Source organism: Pinus tabuliformis, chromosome 8, assembly GCF_031772625.1.
Source record: "Pinus tabuliformis cultivar Carrire ecotype Pingquan chromosome 8, CPIR1, whole genome shotgun sequence".
Taxonomy (NCBI): domain Eukaryota; kingdom Viridiplantae; phylum Streptophyta; class Pinopsida; order Pinales; family Pinaceae; genus Pinus; species Pinus tabuliformis.
This window is the reverse complement of record NC_142294.1, coordinates 1,531,068,494-1,531,080,807: the sequence shown is the minus strand read 5'-3', so window position 1 is coordinate 1,531,080,807 and position 12,314 is coordinate 1,531,068,494.

The window sequence follows — 12,314 nt, the reverse complement described above, 5'->3', positions numbered from 1 at the left end:
ATAAAAAAATTCTCTGACGAGTAAAGGGACCAGGCAACTTTAACCCCTGATTGTGAGAGGCATCGCCTCCATCGCCAATGCGATCTACTAACTGATAATGTGTTGGTTTCTCTAGCAATGGCCACGTGTCCGAAATATATATATATATATATATATATATATATATATATATATATATATATATAATATATATATATACTTCGAATTAAATGCATCAACATATTTTATATATATATATATTCCTACTTGAAATTGAATGCATCAACATATTTATTAGTGAAATAAACTAATGGAAATATAATGAGCTAAATAAATGTTTTCTTAAAAGGAAAAGTTATTATATACTTAACATTGCTGGTAAAGACCCAATGGCATAATAAACGTATAAAAACATTAACTAATTTAAAGGTTAATAATAAATGTATAAAAACATTAATTAATTTAATGGTTAATGGTTGATACTTAGTTAAGTGTAAGTAAAGAGTATTAATCAATATAGGTATATTTTCTCATTCAAATATAGTATTTTATAATCTTGATCCATTTTTTACACAATCAAAAAAAATTTACTAAGAAAACCATATGCAAGAAGAGGCATTGTGGTAACACCAAAACTTGCACCACAAACGAATAATGACATTATAAGTGGCACTATCAAAATATGAAAGCATGAATTTAGAGGAAATTAGATAATACAATTTTTCATACAACTCAAAAAGATCTAGCACCTTTCACAAGATCAAACATGTTTCTATTAGTGGTATTAGAAATCACAAAAGTGAATACAACCAACAACTAACACAACACCAAATAAAGGGAGAATACCAACGAGTTAGAAAATGATAAAGAATGGAAGGAAAAGAAGAAATACAATCAACCGTACATTAATAGAGATTAAAATTTCTTTCAAATCAAGCAAGCAACAATAGTGTCATTCCATGCTTTTTTCAACAACAAAAAAGGGCCTCAACATAAAGAAAACAAATATAGCCTAACACTATTTCCACACATATAAAATTTCATTGCAAGAAATAATTAAAGCTATGAGAATAATACATTCAAGCAACAACCCATTCCCCAACAATGAAACATGACCTGCACAAAAAGGGATAGATTAAAGGCATATGTAAAAGGTGAACATCAATATTAACATAAGCAAACAAGACAAGCAATTAGCATTAACCACTTGAAACTATCCCCAAGCAACCCAAAGAAAATCAGAAAAATACTAGGAAATTGTCACCCTTTGCACCCCAACCCTCAAAGTTGTAGTGACATCAACAATGCCAATTAGAGGAATGACATCGACTTGAGAGTAAAATTGACATAGAAGAAACTTCTAACAATGCATATGACAAATAACCTAGTAAACTCTTCACACCAACAACAACCTCATACTCCCACACAACACTAATTATAGGGACATTAACAAGAAAAGGAAATACCAACAACAAAGAAACATATAATTCTCAAGAAGAATCCAAGGGCACCCTCGCCTTCCCACACAACATTGACCAAAAACATCTTAAAAAAGAATGGAGATAACCATATAAAGGTATAATTTTGACCTTGTGTTCATGCACTAGCCCAACCAACCTTTAACTACTACAATGCCCTCATAGTCCTAATAATTTTGAGCAATTCCAGTGTATAGGGATGACAAGAGGTAGTTTCTATGAGCACAAACTATCTAGAATCCCTTTCACTATCTCACAAAACACCAACCAAAAGAACAACACCAATGGCAAAGGAGATAGGTAAGTAGAAGCATCCAATGACCCTATATGCACACAAAATTATAGCAATCATTGACTCCAAAAACATCCTCACACTCCCACAAGTTCCAAGCAATATTGATGAGTAGAGGAGGAAACAAAACCATAAATGTTAAGAGACAATAATAATGTGTTGGAAATAACACTGAGGGGGGGGGGGGGGGGGGGGGGGGGGGTGAATCAATATTATCAGGTCAATTATTTTTCATTTCACAATCAGATTTGTATACACTTATTCAGTTAGTGAAAACCGCGTATGTACGCAACTACAGTTAAGGAAACAAATGTATAACCAACAGAATTGTAATTTAAAATATTCTTCAGATGTTGATCATTAATCTGTGCATCAAACCATATAAACAGTAACCAGGAACAGTAAAACAAAACATGCAATCACACAAAACAACACAAGATATAAGGTGGAAACCCAATGTGGGTGAAAACCACCTGTTGCAATTTGTCTCTATCTTCTTTTAATTAGAAACTTCCTTTTACAATGTTTTTGTACTAGTGCAGTCTTATACCAGTACGCAGGATGCTACTTGTAGAAGCCTACAACCTTCTCTCGTTCTCCAGCTTCTCCTGGAAGGGAGCTACAACCCCCTTAGCTCTTGTAATAGCTGAGGTACTAGTACGTAGGTGCTGACCTACAGAAGGCTACAACCTTCTCTTTTCTTCCAGGGACCACGTTTCATAAATTTTCAGACTGGATCCATAAATAACATCAATTAAACATCAAGTATATCTGCATCAACCAATCTCCTTTGCACAAAACTGAATCAAATAGTCGCCTCTCTGAATGCAGTACCCAGAAAACAGTAACAGTAACCAGACACCACTTCTGAACCTAGAACACTGCAACAATAAACAGAAATAGCTAAAACATATTTCAGGAGACATACGCTACTTCAATTTGTACAACCTGCATCCATACGCTATTGAATTAAGGCCAACCTGTGTATACACTATTTTCAATTACCTAACCAGCATGTATACACGCCTTTGCTTCACTGAACCTACGCATAGATCTATAAAATACAATTTATCATTTTCACTTATTCAGACATCAATCCAGATTATCAAATTTATAGATCAAGTCATGCGCCAAATATAATAGGTCAAAATCACACAAAGATACTATTATTCAAGCCTTAGGATCTTGACCCATCAATAGAACTTATCCTTCTCCTTGCGCTTAGGTTCCTCCTTGATTCAGATCTAGCTATGCACCATAACCCAATGACCAGTGTTCTAGATCTTGCCTTTCATAAGATATTCAATACTTCGGTGAATACATTTGCCCAATGATCTCCTTCCCCTTTTATAGTCTTAGGCCTTACTCAATACCATGGTCCAAAACCATAAAGAATCGATACCATGGACCCAATACCTGGGTTCAACACTTCAGACAAGATACCATGGTCCAAAACCATAGGTCTAATTACCAAGGACCAACTACCATGGACCAAAAATAAGTTTCCCACATGTACGCGCTTTTCTGTGCATGAAAGTGCATGCATACACATACGCGACTTTTGATCAGCAATCCCACGCATATATGCAACTTCGTCAAAGGGAACCTATGTATACCTCTTGTTCTTTCATTCTGAGAGTTCAAACAGTGATCTGCCATCTGAGTTAGTTTCCATCAAGGACAACACCTGTGTCATAGTGCAAAACGAGTGTCATAATGCCAAAAATCCCCCCCTTTGGACTTGATGGCAACCCCAAGTTACTCAAAGTCATTCTCCCACTTTAACATCAAGGGCAAAGGGTTCTGCTCCCCTTGAATACATGTTGAAATCTCTACTTTCTTGTGCTGTCCATGCTCCCCCTGACTGAAGGCAAGGTCTGCAAGAAAATGTTCTACAAGAAGAAACATGACTTTATACATCATAAATGACCTTCCTATCACCAAAGACTCATACATACATCCATCTCCCAACCAAGTGGGGATATACCAATATTGACTCATCCACCTAACCAAGTGGGGATACACCAAAAGTTTACACATGATAAAACAAGAACATTACAACATCCATCCCAGGCATAGTGGGGAAACCAAAAAGGCCGTTACATGACCTTGATAAGAAAACAAATACATGACATAGAGATGAAATATCTACAACAAGACTATGATAGTCATCAACAACTATTAGCAACATTTGTCAATCATCATGTAGACCGATAACCATGATCTTCTTCTGCACCTGTTCCACCTGAACAAAAACAGCTGTGAAATTGAACCAAGATCTTCTAAGATAATGCCAACAATGCATTATTAGAAGTATATGCTCCCCCTGAACCTGTGCCAGAAGGTCTCTGTTAGACCCATATCAAACTCTTTTCATCCTGAGTCTGGCCAACTGATCTCCTTCAAACCAACATATATGTGACTGTATCCAAAGAAATCGGCGTATATACATGGATGCTCCTCATAAAACTCACATAAAACCACTTTTCTCTGAAACAGATAAGTTTCAACAGCAAGATGATGCATCAACTACTCCCAACTTCTGTTTGAGGTATTCAAATGTCTCCCTGGGCAGTGGTTTGGTGAGTATATCAACGACTCGTTCTTTGGAGGGGACATACTCCAATTTGACCTTTTGTTCAAGCACTTGTTCATAGAGAAAATGATATTTGATAGGTATGTGTTTGGTCTTCAAGTGCATGACTGGATTCTTTAAAATACTGATTACACTTGTATTATCACAAAAAATGGAGATAGGTGGAGTACAAGTGATTTCAATGTCTTGCAATGTTTGCATCATCCAAAGGAGTTGTGTGCAGCAACATGCAGCAGCCACATATTCTGCTTCAGCTGTAGATAGTGTAGTTGAACTTTGTTTCTTGCTAAACCAAGATACTAATCTGGAACCCATAAAGAATGCACCACCACTAGTGCTTTTTTTGTCAGCCATGCTTCCTACCCAAACTGCATTTGTATATGCATGAAGTGTGAGATCTGTATTTCTAGGATACCATAACCCATAGTTTTGAGTTCCTTGAAGATACTTGAAAATTCTCTTAACTGCCTGAAGATGAGTTTCCTTTGGATTTGCCTGAAATCTTCCAACTATTTCCACTGCATGCATGATGTTTGGTCAGGTACCTGTTAAATAGAGCAGACTTCCAATCATGGATCTATAGGTTGGTTGATGCACTTCTTTTGATTCATCATTTGCACTAAGGCTGTATCCTGTTACCATAGGGGTACATACAGGTTTCAAATCCTCCATCCCGTATTTCTTCAAGATCTGTTTGAGGTACTTGGTTTGTGATAGAAAGATACCGTATTTGTTTTGTTGGACTTGTAAACCAAGAAAATACATGAGCTCACCAAGCATGGACATTTCAAATTCTTTTTGCATCACCAAGGCAAAATTTTGACTCATGTCTTCTTCATTGCTACCAAAGATGATATCATCAACATACACAACAAGTATTAGCAACTTATCATTGTCAACTTTTATATATAGATTACTATCTGTTGAACCTTTTGCAAAACCTTGTTGATGGAGGTACTTATCCAATCGATAATACCAAGCCCTTAGAACCTGTTTAAGGCCATAGAGAGATTTTTTGAGTCTGCATACAAGTTTTGGATCATTTCCAAGGATAAACCCATTTGGTTGTTCAATATACACTTCTTCTAAGTATCCATTTAGAAATTCTTATTTCACATCCATTTGATATACTTTGAACTTCTGAAAGCTAGAAAGAGTAAGGAACATTCTTATGGCATCAAGTCTAGCAACTGGTGCAAAGGTTTCTTCAAATTATATACCTTCTTGTTGAGCATACCCTCTGCAAACAAGTCTGGCCCTATTTCTAATAACATCTCCATTCTCATTCAGCTTGTTTTTGAATATCCATTTTGTCCCTACGACATTCTTATCATTTGGTCTAGGAACTAACTCCCAAGTATTATTCTTTTCAATTTTCTCAAGTTCTTCATTCATGGCCTTGACCCAGCATTCATCTTTGCATGCTTCACTTACATTTTGTGGTTCAGTCGAGGAGAGCAATGCTAGATAGCTTGAAGCTTCTGAAATAGTTCTTCTTGTTTGTACACATGCCTCTTTCTGCCCCAAAATTTGAGTTTCTGGATGATTCTTCTGAACGTACCTGGATGGAGTCTTTTCTTCTATCCTTATATGTTCTTATGGTGCCTCATGGGTTTCTTCTTCATCATAAGTTTGATTTGATGTTGAAGGATAGTCCTCATCATCTTCGAAATCTTCAGATTTTACCTGCCTATGAATGTTTCCTTCTTCATCAACCATTACATCAATACTTTCAACAATTTTTCCAAGTCTTTTATTGTAACACTTATATCCTTTGCTGTGGGGAGAGTAACAAAGGAGAATGCCTTCATCTGCTCTAGGTTCAAACTTGCCAAGGTTTTCATCAATCCTTTTGATGTAACATTTGCTTCCAAAAATTTTGAAGTATTTTACCGTGGGAGTCTTACCATACCAAAGTTCATGAGGAGTTTGAGTGCTATTCACCCAGATGTTTGTCTTGTTGAGAATAGTAACTGCAGCCAATGCAACTTCACCCCAGAAGGTTGTGGGAGTTCCAAACTCATCAAGCATAGCATGAGCCATCTGTTGAACTGTTCTGTTCATCCTTTCCACTACTCCATTTTGTTGAGGAGTCCTTGCAGTAGAGAATTCCCTTCTTATTCCATTTTCTTCACAAAAATCTAAAAATTCATTCGAGGTAAATTCCCCTCCTTAATTAGACTTCAGGTATTTGATTCTGCGATTTGATTCGTTTTCAACCAAGACTTTGAATGCTTTGAACTTTTCAAAAGCTTCGTCTTTATGCTTCAAAAGTCCTATCCAACACATCCTGGAAAGGTCATCAATAAACAATATAAAGTATTCTTCTCCTCGAGGTGACATTTTCCTAGATGGACCACATACATCCGTATGTACAAGTTCAAGTGGTCTGCTAGCTGATCCTTCCTTCTCAGGGAAATTAGTTCTAGTTTGCTTACCAAACTGACATGATTTGCATATTTTATTGTCTGGAATTCTGATGTCAGGGAGATCACGAACCGCTTGATATTTGTATGCTTTCCTTATCTGGGAGAAGCTTAGATGCCCCAACCTTCTATGCCATAGCTAGTGTTCATCATTCTTGCTTAGATAGCATTTTTTTTGTCCTCCCTTGAGTATGTATAAATTATTTGGAGTTCTTACACCTTTGATCACTATTTCTCATGTATCAAGCTCACGAACAATACATCCATTTGATCGAAATATTACCTCATTCCCTTGATCACACATTTGACTGACACTCAAAAGATTATGCTTTAAGCCATCAACATACATAGCATTTCCAGCTTTGACCTTTTCTTTCAAAAGAACAGAACCTTTACCTTTTATGAGTGCAAGGGTGTCATTTCCAAATGAGACCTTTCTTTCCTTTTCTAAGGCACTATATGACTGAAGTTTTTCTTTATCACCTGTCATATGTTTCGAGCATCCACTATCGATGTACCACTGATTTTCTTGTCCTTCCGCATATAAGGCTATCCCACATCTTTTTGGTTGCGGTTCTTTCTTTGTCCATGTTTTAGGACTCAATGAAGTTTGCTCCTTCTGACTTGTTTTCCGAAACCTACTCCTGCATTCAGAATCTTCATGACCGAAGTTGTTACAAATAGAACATTCTATTTCATTCTCAAGAGAAGAAAATTTATTGTAGGTCCTTTTCATGATTCTAGTCATACCCCTTTGCTTTTGAGCTTCTCTAGTCATGATGGTCTTGTAGGCAACACATTGAGTAGCTTTGTGTCCAAAGTTATGACAAGAGAAACATTGGCCATTGAAGAAATTACTACGATTATCAAACCTATAGACCAATTGATTGTAGTTTCCATTGACATCCATTCTTGAGGCAAATTGATAATGATTTACCTGTGGTTGGTTGTAGCTTCTGTTTATCCTTGAAGTAGATTGGCCTCGATTTACTTGGTGATCTCTGTTCATTCTGGAAGTAAATTGTCCCTGATTTACCTGGTGATATGCATTATGATTTTGTTGTCGATTGTCAACCTGTTCACTTCTCCTTGCTGCATCAAGATAGCTTTTGGAGGTGGATAGCTTCTGTGTTTCTTTAGTATATCTAAGACCTATCTTGATTAGACGAGAACGCTGCACTTTGATAATCTCATCTAAAGTTTTAGATCCTTTAGCACATCTAAGATTAAGAGCTTTTGATTTCTCAATATCTTTTCTAAGTCCCACAATTTCACATTCTAACTTTTCATTGTGTTTTTCCCTTTCAGCAAGTTGGAATGTCAATTCTTTTCTTCTAAATAGATTTTAAGTTTAGAAATTTCTTCATAAAGACCTTCTTCATCTATAGCATCCAAGAAATCATCATCTTCAAAGGCCATCAAAAGTCTATAATCATTACATTGTTCACCTTCATCACTATTTGAAAATCCATCTCTGTCTTCATGTGTATAATAGCTCTTCTTACTTACATTCTGTTTTCTGTTCCATCTAACTGGTTCCTTACCTTTGTCAAGCTTATATTTATGAGGACACTTGGCATTGTAGTGACCGACTCTTCCACAAGCAAAACATTTGAAAGGTAACTTACCTCTAAATCTTCTAGAGCCCCGTTGAAGGTTCTTGACAAAGTTTGATTCTTCCTCTTCTTTTGACATATGTCCTGACTCATTGTAATCTCCTTTTCCTGAGGCTTTGAAAGCGGCTTCTCTCCTATCTGATGGTCCCCCTTTTCTCATTTTGAAAGCAGTTAGGATTCCGTGCAGTTGTGACATGGTAATGCTCTATAGATTCTATTTTTGTTTTATGACAGAAACTTTTGATTCAAACTTAGAAGACAAAGATCTTAGAACCTTTTCAACCAAAGTAACTTCTTTTATTTCTTCACCCAAGTTTTTCATACAATTAACAATCTCATCTATACGTAAGAAATAGTTAGCCACACTTTCATCATTGTGCATTTTGAGATTTTCATACTGAATTCTGAGAATTTTTAGTTTTTCCCGTTTTACCTGATCATCTCCTTCATAGCTCAGAACGATCTTGTCCCATATTTCTTTTGCGGTTTTGAGCTGCATAACCTTGATGATTTTTGATTGAGATAGACTCCCTAATAGAGTATTGACATCATTTTCATTTGTTTCATACTGCTTCTTACCAGCTGTATTTGTAGGAGTTGCTGATGGAAATGTGTATCATGTTTCCACGATATCCCAAACTTCTGTACCAAGAGATTGAAGATAGGTTGTGATTCTTACCTTCCAATAGACGAAGTTGCTCCCATCAAAAATTGGTGGCCTGATCGATGCCTCCTTTTCATAGTTGCTCATGATGATAGATCTTCCTTCAAGTGATCAAGCTTCTTTTGAAGGACCTTCTCTAATTCCAATTGTTGGAAATAATACTTGGGGGGGGGGGGGGGTGAATCAATATTATCATGTCAATTATTTTTCATTTCACAATCAGATTTGTATACGCTTCTTCAGTTAGTGAAAACCGCGTATGTACGCAACTACAATTAAGGAAATCAGCGTATAACCAGTAGAATTGTAATTTAAATTATTCTTCAAATGTTGATCATTAATCTGTGCATCAAACCATATAAATAGTGACCAGGAACAGTAAACAGAACAGGTAGTCACACATAAGAACACAAGATATAAGGTGGAAACCCAATGTGGGTGAAAACCACTTGCTGCAATTCGTCTCTATCTTCTTTTAATTAGAAACTTCCTTTTACAATGCTTTTGTACTGGTGCAGCCTTATACCAGTACGCAGGCTACTAACTGAAGAAGGCTACAACCTTCTCTCGTTCTCCAGCTTCTCCTGGAAGGGAGCGACAACCCCCTTAGCTCTTGTACTAGTTGAGGTACTAGTACGTAGATGTTGACCTACAGAAGGATACAACCTTCTCTTTTCTTCCGGGGACCACGTTTCATAAATTTTTAGACTAGATCCATAAATAACATCAATCAAACATCAAGTATATCTGCATCAACCAATCTCCTTTGCACAAAACTGAATCAAATAGTCACCTCTCTGAATGCAATACCTAGAAAATAGTAACAGTAACCAGACACCAATTTTGAACCCAGAACACTACAACAATAAACAGAAGTAGCTAAAACATATTTCAGGAGATGTATGCTACTTCAATGTGTACAACCTACGTGCATACGCTACTGAATTAAGGCCAACCTGCGTATACGCTATTTTGAATTACCTAACCAGTGTGTATACGTGCCTTTGCTTCGCTGAACCCGCGTACAGATATATAAAAGATAATTTATCCTTTTCACTTATTCAGACATCAGTTATACCCAGATTATCAGATTTATAGATCAAGTCATCCCCCAAATATAATAGTTTAAAATCACACAAAGATACTAATTTTCAAGCCTTAGGATCTTGACCCATCAATAGAACTTATCCTTCTCCTTGCGCTTAGGTTCCTCCTTGATTCAGATCCAGCTATGCACCATAACCCAATCACCAATGTTCTAGATCTTGCCTTTCATAAGATATTCAATACTTCGGTGAATACATTTTCCCAATGATCTCCTTCCCCTTTTGTAGTCTTAGGCCTTACTCAATACCACATTCCAAAACCATAAAGAATCAATACCATGGACCCAATACCTGGGTTCAACACTTCAGAAGAGATACCATGGTCCAAAACCATAGGTCCAAAATACTAAGGACCAACTACCACGGACCAAAAATAAGTTTTCCCATATGTACGTGCTTTTCCATGCATGAAAGTGTGTGCATACGTATACGCGACTTTTGATCGGCAATCCCGTGCGTATACGTGACTTCGTCAAAGGGAACCTGTGTATACCTCTTTTTCTTTCATTCTAAGAGTCTGAACAGTGATCTTGCATCTGAGTGAGTTGCCATCAAGGACAACACCTGTATCATAGTGCCAAACCAGTGTCATAATGCCAAAATAATGAGTACATGAAAAATCAAAAGCACATTTCTAGCTGTAGAGAAGAATCACATTTCCATGAGTATAATGCATAAGGCTCTAGAGATAAATTCTATGAGAATATGATGAATACTCCAAGATCATAACACTCCATAATGTTTAATGTTTGATAATTGGTTGTCCACTAAATGAGGTGCATTCCATGAATGTTTCTTGAGGAAGGTGGACTATAAAATTATCTTCTTAAAGGTGAAAAAACCTCTCTGAACTAAGTTCTAAATTGACAATAAGAATAACCATCACTCACTACTACAAGAAGGTAAGTTCACTGATCACCATTATTCAAGGAAAACCACATCACTTTAAATGACTTCTTGATGGTTTAGAAGGGGCATATTTTCACGCCTGCAAAATTCCTTTCGACATTGTCCCATTAACTTATCCCCTTATGTTTGAGGAAGACGTACTCGTCTCTAATTAAAAATAGTTTTAGGTTTTACTCCAAGACCAAAATGTAGCTTCCTCTTAAATAGTTTATGATGTTCCTAATTGAGACACATAACCCACAACATACCTTTATTTCGTTGCTTCTTATAAATATGCAACTCATTTAATAGCAACTGCTCCTCTATATTGTGCCTAGATGGAGTCTAACCAAAGGTGTCTGGCATTTTCGTAATCACAAACTAGTCAAGAGATTCAAGAAGGACTGAGCCCTTGAATCATGATGCCATTCTAAACAAATTCCTTCAATCCTTTCCTTGTTAGTATGAATAAAATTATTTATATCCCTTCTCCTCCCTCATGACTAGTGCATTTATGAAAGCTCACTGCACCTGATATTCCCCTCATAAATGAGGGTGGGTTGGGGGGAGGAAATATTGGGTAAAGTAGCTTAACCATATAAAATAAATCATTGGTAAACACTCGTAGACCCCAATTCATAATGAGCATCATAACACTTACTACATAACTAAATTATAACTTTCTTTTAAATCATCATTATTAATAATAATTAATTAAAAAATTGATATATAAGTAAACATATATACATTTAAAAAAACATGGAACAAGATTCTAAACCATGGAGTTGTACCCGAACTTTAATATGGAGATTATTAATCTGTATAGGCTTGGTTACAATACTATGGGCCAATACCATGGCTTATTAATACCACATGCCCAAAAATCTATAACTCACTTCATATGACACTTTGTCATAAGACAGTGTTTTAATTAATAAATTTAATTACAAGGACAAAAAGAAATGACTATTTTGGAGATAAATCTCAACAATTGATTTCTGTAGACTACTATGAATATTCTATATTTTTTAGAGGGTTAAATCTCTACCATCCACCTAATAATTATTGAGAGTTAAATTAAAATTTTGGAATCCTTATTCCAAAATAGACAAACTTATAGACCTAATTATATGCAAGCAATATTTCATACTATCATCATTAAGTCTATTATAGTAATGGGTGACATGTATTCAAGTAGAAACTGGTCTTAATATAGGGTCAACTTTAAGAAAAACACACACACACACACTTTTAGGGTCATGACCAAAC